At 40.0% G+C, this 12,623-nt stretch overlaps 1 long non-coding RNA gene across 1 annotated transcript; it reads right to left on the reverse strand.

Moving 5' to 3' along the window:
- Positions 1-5,526: 5,526 nt before the first annotated feature.
- Positions 5,527-10,295, reverse strand: LOC148153078 (uncharacterized). Its single transcript, XR_015761806.1, has 2 exons — positions 9,986-10,295; positions 5,527-5,704 (listed from the first exon to the last, which is right to left on the reverse strand). It is a non-coding gene; the product is annotated as an uncharacterized LOC148153078 (long non-coding RNA).
- Positions 10,296-12,623: the final 2,328 nt, after the last annotated feature.

A 12,623-nucleotide genomic window follows, 5' to 3' on the forward strand; every position in this document is an offset into this window, starting at 1 on the left:
TGCTTGTTGGACTTATTTACTACATTTTTAAAATTCAGAACATGAAAATAAGGTTTTCAATCATGAGTTCCACCCTTGTGTCAGTTTTGTGAGTTTTACAGTGATGGAAATGTCATTTTAAAAAAACACATTAAACAAGGAAAACCCTCTTTCATGGATGTAATACTTGATTGGATAAAGTAAAAAAAAATGCAAAATGTATGTTTTAAGGTGAATACATTTATTCATCTAATTTATATTGACTTGGTCACAAAAGTAATTAAAGAAAATACTATCTAATAGACCAAGCTATAGTTTGCTTTTTATATCCTTAATGTGCAAATATTGACATTTTTTTCAACTTGCACCTCATGTTAGCGTCATGTTTTGACAAAAGCTTGGGAACCTCAATGAAAAATGTTCAGACTCGTCAGGCAGCGAAACAGTAATTGAAGGAGCCAGTGAGGAAAAGTGCAGAATGAAGGACAGACTGAATAACTCTGAAGAATACTGGAAGGGCTAATCAAAGGTAAGTAGAGGCAGCTGGCAGAGAGGGATCAGCAGAGAGGAAATGAAGGTGAAAGAGAGAACACAGTGTTAAAGGGAGAAAATCTAGAGTAAACAAACGGACACCAATCTAAAGAGCTCAATCTAAACGTATAAATGAAAAAGCAGAAAAGAACTAGCATAGATGCTAGGCTAAAACCAGATCTAAGAAGATAAATGATCAAAACCAGGAACCCAAATGAAACCAAAATTCTAAAAACCTTAGAAACATGACAGTCACTTGCCAGTTGACCTATTTTAGTCTGAAATCAATTTTTAAAACTTAAAATAAAGAAATCAAGCATAAGACAATCAAGCTTGAGGTTGGAATGAAGTTGAATGTGGATTATCATTGAGGAAAAATGGAGACCTAGAAAACTATCACATCACCCAGATATTTAAAAGCACTCTATGAGGGTCCCGATACACGCAAGTCAGCACAGAGATGAATGACAATGATTTTAATTCCAAAAACTGATCAAGTTTGCAGTTTTCACCAAATGTGTTAGGTTTTCTCTCTTAGCAGATGTGCCCCCTGAATGCTTGGGTTAGAAACCCTGTGCTTCTTTTATGGTTTTAATTTCCACTGAAAAACAGTCTCCAAAGCATGTATCTTATAAATAAGTATTAGGACACTAATCAATTAAACTAACAAGTCACTAATACAGTTATTTTAAGTAGAAACATGGAGTACAAATTATTTACCTTCTCTTGTTTATTTGGACATGTTTAGGCTTTTGGAGATGACAGACAAATTAGAAACAACTTAAATTTGATCTCCCCCTTATTAGAGCAATCCAAATAGATGGATTCAAATGGATTAGTGACCTTTAAAGCAGTTTGGACACATTAGAAATAAGCAAAGTTAAAGTAGGACAGCTTCCTCAGCCTCTCGTCTGGCATCATGCAGCCAAATCATGTCCAAACCAATAACCTCGACATGAAGCAGACATTTTCTCTTCACAAGGAAAAGCCTGCAAGGGGTTCTGGCTGCAGCTGAAAATGCGACTCTTATCTCTGCATCCTGCAGCTTCTGTGGTTCATGCAGCAAATTAAAGCTTTCCTATTAAATTGACCTAATTTGACGTGGAAATCTGACGACAGAAAGTGACGTGGATCAGAATAACCCGCTGGTTTGTTCTGATAGCAGGGCTGCAGCTAACAACTATTTTAGTTGTCAATTAATTTATTGATTATGTTTTACAACTAATTGCTTAATCTGGTAAAGAAATATGCAGCTTTCTAATTTAAGCCTTTTCTATACATTAGAAATACATTTAAAAATGCAACAAAAAAAAAAACAATTCAATGTCTTCTTTAAATAATAAAATAAAATAAAATGCTATAACATTCTAATCTTCAGCTAAAGCTGTACCAATTGAGGAGTTTCAGCTAAAACATATTAACAGACAAAGGCATTTTTATCTTAAATGTATATATTGTACAGTTTGGGCTTAATTGCTACTTTATTAAATGTTTTTTTTTGCTACCAAATCGCCTGTTTTTGAGTCTATATACTCAAGTTGAGTATAGTTAATGATTATTTGATTACTAAATTAGTTGAAAAAAATTCAGGAATCGATTAATCATGATTAATTGTTTCTTCCTAGTCTGCTGTGGACGGGTTCAATGGGTTTTTCAGTGAAAGGCGAACAAACCAAGCGGGGTCAGGCTGACTAATCGCCACTGTTTTATTAATGCAGCAGATCTGGTTGCAGCTCAGCCCCCATCAGGAGTTTAGCAGCGTTTAGTCGTAGTGAAAGGAGCACTTTTGTTTCTATTTTCTGACACATCATCCACACAGAGCAGAAATGTTGATGTTCTTGCACTCCTCGTTCCTGGCTATCTTGACTTGTGTCAAGGAAAATTTATTAAAAAATTTCATCAATATGTCTGCATTGTTGACCCAGTTTCTTAGATTGAACACATTTTCAAAGCTTTTTGACATCCTACCGCTTAATTACAAAAAATCTTTTACTGTAATTATGAGATATTTTCTTGTAGTTATGGCATTTTATTGCATAATTATGAGCTCTTTTCTTGCAATTATGAGATTTTTTTTCTTGTATTTACCAGATATGTTTATCTTAATTTAAAAATAAAATCCAGCTCTCTTAATTATGAGATAAGGTGCCTATGTTTGTTTGTTTGTTTGTTTTTTTTTTTTTTTTAATGCAAAGCACTTCTGTAGATTTTACAGAAGTGCTTTGTTCAAGGGCCAAAAATTATCTTTTGAGCTGACAATTTTGGACAAAAAATTTGGATTTCAACTGAAATGTTGTCCTTCATTGAAATGGGAACATTTATTTTAGATGTTGGTATTGTATATTATTTATTATTTAAGGTTGAAAAAGCAGAGAAAATCCCCATTTAGTGATTTCTGTTTGCATTTTAACCTGCTCTGTAATGCACCAACATTACTCATTTGTATTCCCTCCACATATACATAAATTATGAGATGAATTTTAGACCAGCCTGCAGCATACGGAGGACTGGGCTTGTTTTGCATAATCAGAAATAAAAAACAACAACATATTTTCAACACATAAACACCACCTCAATCTGCTCCACTTCATGGTGATTGTTGGGAAATGTTCCTCAAACATGTTTTTAGGTTGTGGGGGAGCATGGGACACCGATGGAAGACGGAGAGGGGGATGGACAGATGTGGGGATTCGAAGACAATCAGGAAGTGAGGGAATAACGGCGGAGGAGGTGGATACTGGGCCTGTTTCCATGGTAACCGGCTGGTGCAGGGTGCTGGAACGTGGATGGGAATGATGTGGGGGTTTTGTGTGTCGATGTAGTTCACTGGTGCTCATGTATTCCCGGCAGATCATTTTATTTCAGCTTACTGTGGGTTTGTTTGCTCTTTTTCGGATGTTAGGAAGCAAAACAATTCAAATCCATCTTCTAGGATCCAGTTATGAACACTTGAACTGAGACTTATGCATTAACTAATGGATAAAAGCAGCAAAAGAAAATGCAACAAATAGATTAGACTGAAGCACTGCTCCTGCAGGGAATTAATGAAACCTAAAAGAATTATGTTTTCCAGACTTTGTTAAATTATTTTTGCTCTGATTTAAACAAAAATAATTTAAATAAAACATTTTCCTGGAAGTTTGTTTCATTATTTATTTCCCTTTTTGTTTTGGATTAATTTCAGCTTTACTTTAATTTCTAACATACTTTATTTATATCTGCAAGTACTGACAGTCACCTTAAAGATTCAGAGGACGGAATATATAGATTTTAAAATAATTTAATTAGTAAATACTGTACGAGTATATTATAATTTTACAGAACTTACACATATGGAAAGCATGTAACCTACATAATTCAATCTAACAATGAAAAAACTGAAGACTAATTCTAGTTGCATAAATTATTTTAAAATGTTTTCATCTGTTTAATATGGATTCACAAATTCTAAATGAAATAATGTGCATTCACTTTAGGCTGTTTATTCAGAAGGATAAAATACAAAATTGCCATAAATACAATTTATCTCCTTGGAAATCTGATAACTCTCATATTTCTCTTCATAATAAAGCATTTATTTGTTTCTTTATATGTGTATTAAACATTTTCTTATATGAAAAGTTTATTTCCGTTAATGCTCACTGAAACAGATTCTACCAAAGGTAAGAACTGGGCCTCTAGCTCCCCCTACTGGCCATATAGTGTAAATACATTTAAATGTTTCCTGGTTCACACATGAGACAGTACTAAAATAATTTTGCTACATTTTGAATTCCAGGACTCCAGCGATAATTGAAACAGTTGAAAAGTATTTACCTGCTAACAGATTTCTTCTGTTTTTGCTTATTTTGTGACGCTTACATGATTCAGATTAGAATAGAATAAGTGGGGGAAACCAGACATACAGAAGTATTTTATGTAAGACACATTTCTGCACAGTAAAAGAGGGTGAGAGTAGTCCTTCAACATGTTTTTACATTTTGTTAAAGCTGTCACCAGGTTGTGACACTTCGCTGTAAAACAGATAATTTGTGAAAAGATCAATCCACCTCCTCCCTGATCTGCTGCTCCTGTCTAAAGTAATGCACCGTTCTGACCAAAAACAACCAATCAGAACCAGGAGGACGACCTTAGTGCTGTCAATCAACCTCCTTCACTCACTGCCAAGTGTGCTAATGGAAGATTTTATAAAGACTGTTTGAATAAATAAATTGTTTTTGTTGCGTAACTGTAAAAAGAGTAGAGAAAGGAAAAATCCACATAGACTGAACACCGTGTTGCTCATGTTTTTCACTGGAACAGGGGTTAAAGGTTACAGCTGCTGCTGTCTGATTTGTCTGTTAAGTGTGGTAAAAGGTACAAGGACAAGTTAAATATATGAATATGTTGTTAAATTCTTTCCTTCGTTCTTTAAATGCTAGTGAAATGGAGGCAAACAGTAGTCTGTAGCTAAGCTAGGTATGCTGAATGTTTGATAATCTCAGTCTACCCACTTCTCTTGGAGAAAAACTGGGTTGCAAATAGACACTCTTGTCTTTTTTCTCTCTTTTTGAAAACCTGACTTTATTATTTTTCTTGGCAGCATGCTGGAGACCGTCACCGTCAAGACGCCAAGCAGGAACAAACCATTTCATCCAGAACCAGAGGAGGTTCTGGATGAAATGTGTGCTCTTTGGTCTGGGAGTGGTAACATTTAATTTTTACTCCTAAAACAATTTTAAAAACATTATATAATTAATTTTGTAATTAACAGGGCCCCCAATCTGTTTTCTATTTCTACAAGAAAAAAAAAGGTAATTTTTTGTGGGAGGGGCCAGTCGGTCAGCGGCCCTTGAAATTATCCTAACTTTCCGTTATACTGCGCCCCTGGGCACAGGTGGGATTAAATACACAAGGGGTAATCAGGGAACAAGACACAGCTGGGAGCAATCAGGGGCAGCCGAGACAACACAGGAACTAAGTTGACACACACAAAACGAAACCCTCACAAAATAGGAAAAATTTGAAGAAGCGGGCTGGCAGTGCTGCACGGGTTAGTTTATTATTCAGAGATTGCATTAATTTCAGCCTTCTCCTGCTTTTGGCGGAAAACCATCAGGTTCCTTACAACAAGCTGGATCCAGGTGGGGAGCTCATCCAGCAAGCGATAGGTGAAAATTAAAAAGTCAAAGCCGGACATTTGAGCACGTGCATCCTAGACAGAGGAGAAAAACAGAGCATCACATGTCAGCAGGAAGAGACAGTGCAAGGGAATCAGTCTGTGTTTGGGAGATTTAAAAAAATACTGAATATCATCCTGTTGTGAATTCGGGTAACATAAGCTGTGGGTTATATCAACACACTGTAGAGTCAGCTGTGAAGATGTCTCGTTTTTTTGTTTTTTTTAATCAAATCACATCAGAGTATAATGCTTACAGTGAATTTAATATGATTATTATTAATCAATGAAGAGACACATTAGAAAATATTTTTATTCATAAATTAAGTAAAATCCTATGATTTAACAGCTTGTAAAACCTTTGTCAGCAGCAGTAACTTGAAGACTTTCTGTATAACTTTCAGTCTCAGATCATGGTAGATTCATTAAGGTTAGCGATCATAACTCTTAGCAGAGGTCTTGTTATTCAGCCATTCTGTTGTAAATTTCATGGGGCCTCATGTATAAAGTGTGCATATGCACAAATAATGTGTGGCGCCATATTATACGCACAAGTGTATAAATATATAAAAATGAGTTGGCGTGAATGTTTTCATAAAAATATACACAAACTTTTCACCTGCCATGAAAACGTACGGCAGTCACACAGACATTTCCTGTGGACAATGACAAACTGGAAGGAGCTGAAACTCACCGAGGCACACCGAGACATGACACACCGAGACATGACACACCGAGACTCACCGAAACTCACCGAGACATGACACACCGAGACATGACACACCGAGACTCACCGAAACTCACCGAAACATGACACACCGAAACATGACACACCGAAACATGACACACCGAGACATGACACACCGAGACTCACCGAAACTCACCGAGACATGACACACTGAGACATGACACACCGAGACTCACCGAAACTCACCGAGACATGACACACCGAGACATGACACACCGAGACTCACCGAAACTCACCGAGACATGACACACCGAGACTCACCGAAACTCACCGAGACATGACACACCGAGACATGACACACCGAGACTCACCGAAACTCACCGAGACATGACACACCGAGACTCACCGAAACTCACCGAGACATGACACACCGAGACTCACCGAAACTCACCGAGACATGACACACCAAGACTCACCGAAACTCACCGAAACATGACACACCGAAACATGACACACCGAGACATGACACACCGAGACATGACACACCGAGACTCACCGAAACTCACCGAAACATGACACACCGAAACATGACACACCGAAACATGACACACCGAGACATGACACACCGAGACTCACCGAAACTCACCGAGACATGACACACCGAGACTCACCGAAACTCACCGAGACATGACACACCGAGACTCACCGAAACTCACCGAGACATGACACACCGAGACTCACCGAAACTCACCGAGACATGACACACCGAGACATGACACACCGAGACTCACCGAAACTCACCGAGACATGACACACCGAGACTCACCGAAACTCACCGAGACATGACACACCAAGACTCACCGAAACTCACCGAAACATGACACACCGAAACATGACACACCGAGACATGACACACCGAGACATGACACACCGAGACTCACCGAAACTCACCGAAACATGACACACCGAAACATGACACACCGAGACATGACACACCGAGACTCACCGAAACTCACCGAGACATGACACACTGAGACATGACACACCGAGACTCACCGAGACATGACACACCGAGACATGACACACCGAGACTCACCGAGACATGACACACTGAGACATGACACACCGAAACTCACCGAGACATGACACACCGAGACATGACACACCGAGACTCACCGAGACATGACACACCGAGACATGACACACCGAGACTCACCGAGACATGACACACTGAGACATGACACACCGAAACTCACCGAGACATGACACACCGAGACATGACACACCGAGACTCACCGAAACTCACCGAGACATGACACACCGAGACTCACCGAAACTCACCGAGACATGACACACCGAGACTCACCGAAACTCACCGAGACATGACACACCAAGACTCACCGAAACTCACCGAAACATGACACACCGAAACATGACACACCGAGACATGACACACCGAGACATGACACACCGAGACTCACCGAAACTCACCGAGACATGACACACCGAGACATGACACACCGAGACTCACCGAAACTCACCGAGACATGACACACCGAGACTCACCGAAACTCACCGAGACATGACACACCGAGACTCACCGAAACTCACCGAGACATGACACACCAAGACTCACCGAAACTCACCGAAACATGACACACCGAAACATGACACACCGAGACATGACACACCGAGACATGACACACCGAGACTCACCGAAACTCACCGAAACATGACACACCGAAACATGACACACCGAAACATGACACACCGAGACATGACACACCGAGACTCACCGAAACTCACCGAGACATGACACACTGAGACATGACACACCGAGACTCACCGAGACATGACACACCGAGACATGACACACCGAGACTCACCGAGACATGACACACTGAGACATGACACACCGAGACTCACCGAGACATGACACACCGAGACATGACACACCGAGACTCACCGAGACATGACACACTGAGACATGACACACCGAAACTCACCGAGACATGACACACCGAGACATGACACACCGAGACTCACCGAGACATGACACACTGAGACATGACACACCGAGACTCACCGAGACATGACACACTGAGACATGACACACCGAAACTCACCGAGACATGACACACCGAGACATGACACACCGAGACTCACCGAAACTCACCGAGACATGACACACCGAGACTCACCGAAACTCACCGAGACATGACACACCAAGACTCACCGAAACTCACCGAAACATGACACACCGAAACATGACACACCGAGACATGACACACCGAGACATGACACACCGAGACTCACCGAAACTCACCGAAACATGACACACCGAGACATGACACACCGAGACATGACACACCGAGACTCACCGAAACTCACCGAAACATGACACACCGAAACATGACACACCGAGACATGACACACCGAGACTCACCGAAACATGACACACCGAAACATGACACACCGAGACATGACACACCGAGACTCACCGAAACTCACCGAAACATGACACACCGAGACTCACCGAAACTCACCGAGACATGACACACCGAGACATGACACACCGAGACATGACACACCGAGACATGACACACCGAGACTCACCGAAACTCACCGAAACATGACACACCGAGACATGACACACCGAGACTCACCGAAACTCACCGAAACATGACACACCGAGACATGACACACCGAGACTCACCGAAACTCACCGAAACATGACACACCGAGACTCACCGAAACTCACCGAAACATGACACACCGAGACATGAAACATGGGAGCAGTTTGGAAACGCTCACTTGCGATTCCACTGGAATCTAAAAATTTGGGGGACAATTTTGATTGAAGTTTGTGAGTTTTGAGTATGTTAAAGGCTCCAAAAAGCTGCGTCTTTTGACAGAAAAATAATAAGAAGAAATCCTACAATTTCAATAGGCTTTGTTGCTCAGGCCTAACTAGGATGGATCCTGGTGGACTCTGTCTGTGACCTGATTTCAGTCACACTTGGTTTCACTGGTGAAGAACAGCAGCAAGCTTGGGGTACGCTGGTTAATTTCAATTTTAGATATGCTTAAGATCCCTGATGAAGAAATGTACCCAGTCATCTGCTCCGTAAATCTATACCATTTGTTTAAAAAAGAAAAATATAAAGGGACAGTGTCAAAATAACTCAAAGGTCTCTGAGCCTAAAAGCTTGAGATTCAGTCTGCGACAGACTGGCGACCTCTCCAGGGTGACCCGCCTCTCGCCCGGAACATTAGCTGGAGATAGGCACCAGCACTGCCGACCCCACTAAGGGACAAAGGTGTTATAAAACGGATGGACGGATGGATGGATGAGGTTCAGTGCCTTTGTTGACATTTTTATCTGCTTAAAACCATAAACATCTATGTATTTTGGGGGGATTTTATACCAACAAGCAAACACATGACTGTGAAGTGAAAATGTGTTCATTGTTTACAAATAAACCTGAAATGAGCAGAGATGGGTGGATTTACCTCTGAGCTCATGTTATGAGTGACAAGTGACATCTAAAACTGAGTTTGAATGAATTTAGAGGAACCTCTGACAAGTGGACTGAATCCCAATTAGGATTTTACTGTTTATACTTTACCGCAGTACACTGCTCATGTGTATGTGGAGTCGTCTCCAGATGTGGCCCATCGCCGGTCATCAAGTCTTTGGTGTCATTGATCAATTGCTGCAACTGTACTCGGACAAAGGATCTGCTCATTCCAATTAAATCTGTCTTCTTGCCATGGTCATGCTCATCCTTCTCGATGTAACAGACGAGCAGCCCCAGACAGTGTCGCATAGCCGTGTGCAGCTGTTTCAGATGTTCCTCAACATTATCTTCAGTGGCAACGGTTCGCACGGACAAATCCATAGGCACCAGGGAAGGGTGATCCACACTATCATGCACATTTGCATGCTTTCTAACCTAAGAAAAAACAAAAACAAAGCAGACATTAGCCGTGTCCAAATTCAGGGTCTGCATCCTTCGAAGAACCCAATCTACATACGTACATAGGTATGGGTCTTTCAAAGGCCGTGAATAAACTACGACTGGTTGAGAAAAGCTGCGAATAGCATAACTCATGTTGTCTAGCAACCGTGACAGTGTGAAGCAGAGAGCAGCAAAGGAAAAAAACTGAGCCGAAGTTAGTTTTTTAGCCATGATTTCTGTATTATTCTTCACTTTGGTAGTAAAGGCTGTTTCCCAAAAAGAAATCTGTTATTTTGATTCTAAGGTGTACAGCACATTTCTATAATTGAAATTTTTTGTGAGGTGACTTTATGTGCCCTGAAAGCACTTTTTAAAATACATAATAATTATTATTACTATATATTTAGGGTGAAAGTTTGTGTATGTTTACCCAAACTTTCACGCCACGTTCATTTTTACACATGCTGACTTGCGCGTAAAATATGGTGCCGCATTTTTCTTGTGCATATGCACATTTTGTACATGAGGCCCCAGGTCATCAAACTGGGCTCAAAGGAGACAAAACAGCGCTGAGTGCGGCCCTCGTCAGCGCCTAGCCAGCTTGTGAAACTCACAAAACCTCTGAATTGTCTGGTAAATTCAAACACACGCCCAATAGCCACTTTCTATTGATTTCAGTAAATAAAACAAACGCTCTCAATATTTCATCCGCCAGTGTTCAAAGTAAAAGGGAGAGAGGAAAAAAGGCAGTGACTTCAACACACATCGTGCCGTTATCTGTCACGATTTCTTGTTCAATAGAAACTGAACATAAATGCGGATGACATTTAAGCCTCTGTTACACTCTTAAAACTGTATTTGGGCTGCAGTTCATTTTATGGACTTATTTACATTAATTTCACTTAATTCTTTTGCTTTTGCTATGACAACTTACTTTTTTTGTATTCATTTAACTCAAATCTTACAAATCTTTAACCTAAAGGAACTTTGACTTTACTTAAAACAATTGAGTTCAATGCCAGTTTCATATCCTACGTCTGACCAACCCAATTTATTATGATCATCCAACTCAATTTGCTAAGTTTTTATAATTTAATTCATAAGGGGGTTTAACATGACAAATTTAAGTCATTCTTACTCAAATCACTTATTTTGTTCTAATAAACATTTAAAATCTCTTTGACTTGATTCTACAGAAAGTCAACTCAGACTTCTAAGTAGTTCCAAAATAAATATTTTAGTTTAAATAATACTCTTTTTATAGTGTCCTCTCTAATTTAAAAGTTACAGATCTTTTCCTTAAATGATCTTTTTACTTTGACTTTACTTGAAATAATTAAGTTCAATACCATATTTGTAGCCCACGTCTGACACCAGGACTCAAGCTTACCAGGGACAGATTCCCTGGTAAACGACCGTGGCTCTGTGGGTAGAGTAGTTGTTTTGTTATCGGAAGGTTGTAGGTTCAATTCCAGCTTCCTGTTGATGTGCACTGGGCAAAGGACTTAACCAATCTGCATCTCTGTGTATAATAAATGTGTGAGTGTGACTCTAGTGTAAAGTGCTTTGAGTGGTCAAAATAACTGGAAAAGCGCTAATCCTCCTGACTACCAGTAGTTCATTTTTGTCCTCTGTAGAGGACATTTCTAAACTTGAATATCTCCCACCCCCTGCATTCTACTGAATTAATTCCTTTTGGTATCTGGAGAGGACATTTAGGGCTTTTCAATGATACCACATGTGAAGGGGTGGGACTTGTATACCTTTTTCTAATTAATAAAAATGGCGTTCATCAGTAACACATTTTATGGGAAGAGACAAAGTAAGTGCATAAAACCTTCTATTACCTTACAAAGAATGTGGGATTTAAAAAAATGGTGATTGGACAATTTTTTTTTTTCCTGGTAGTCAGGAGGATACCAGGAAAAAGTAGTCAGGAGGATAAAAGTTCAGTTCATTTACCGTTTTTTGAAGTAAACTAAATGATTTGAGTAAGACTGACTTAAATCTGTTATCTTAAACGCGTTTTTGATGCGCGAATCGTGTTCAGTGTGAACGCGCCATCACAGAGCTACATTTTCCCTCCTAAAAACATTGTAAAAATTAATTATAGGATATGGTGTGCCATGAAGGATACACCGGACCCATCATTCAAATTTGGGGGAAAAGAAGGACGCATTTGTTTGAGCCTTCAAATTTGGACAGGCCTTGTCGCAGTGCTATGATGTAACCAGCCTACTAAACAGGCTGGTTAGGAAGGACGCAGCCCCTATTTACATGATAAATTTAATTTAAAACAAAGAAT

Source organism: Poecilia mexicana, unplaced genomic scaffold, assembly GCF_051168715.1.
Source record: "Poecilia mexicana isolate PSO_F unplaced genomic scaffold, ASM5116871v1 scaffold_21, whole genome shotgun sequence".
Lineage (NCBI taxonomy): Eukaryota > Metazoa > Chordata > Actinopteri > Cyprinodontiformes > Poeciliidae > Poecilia > Poecilia mexicana.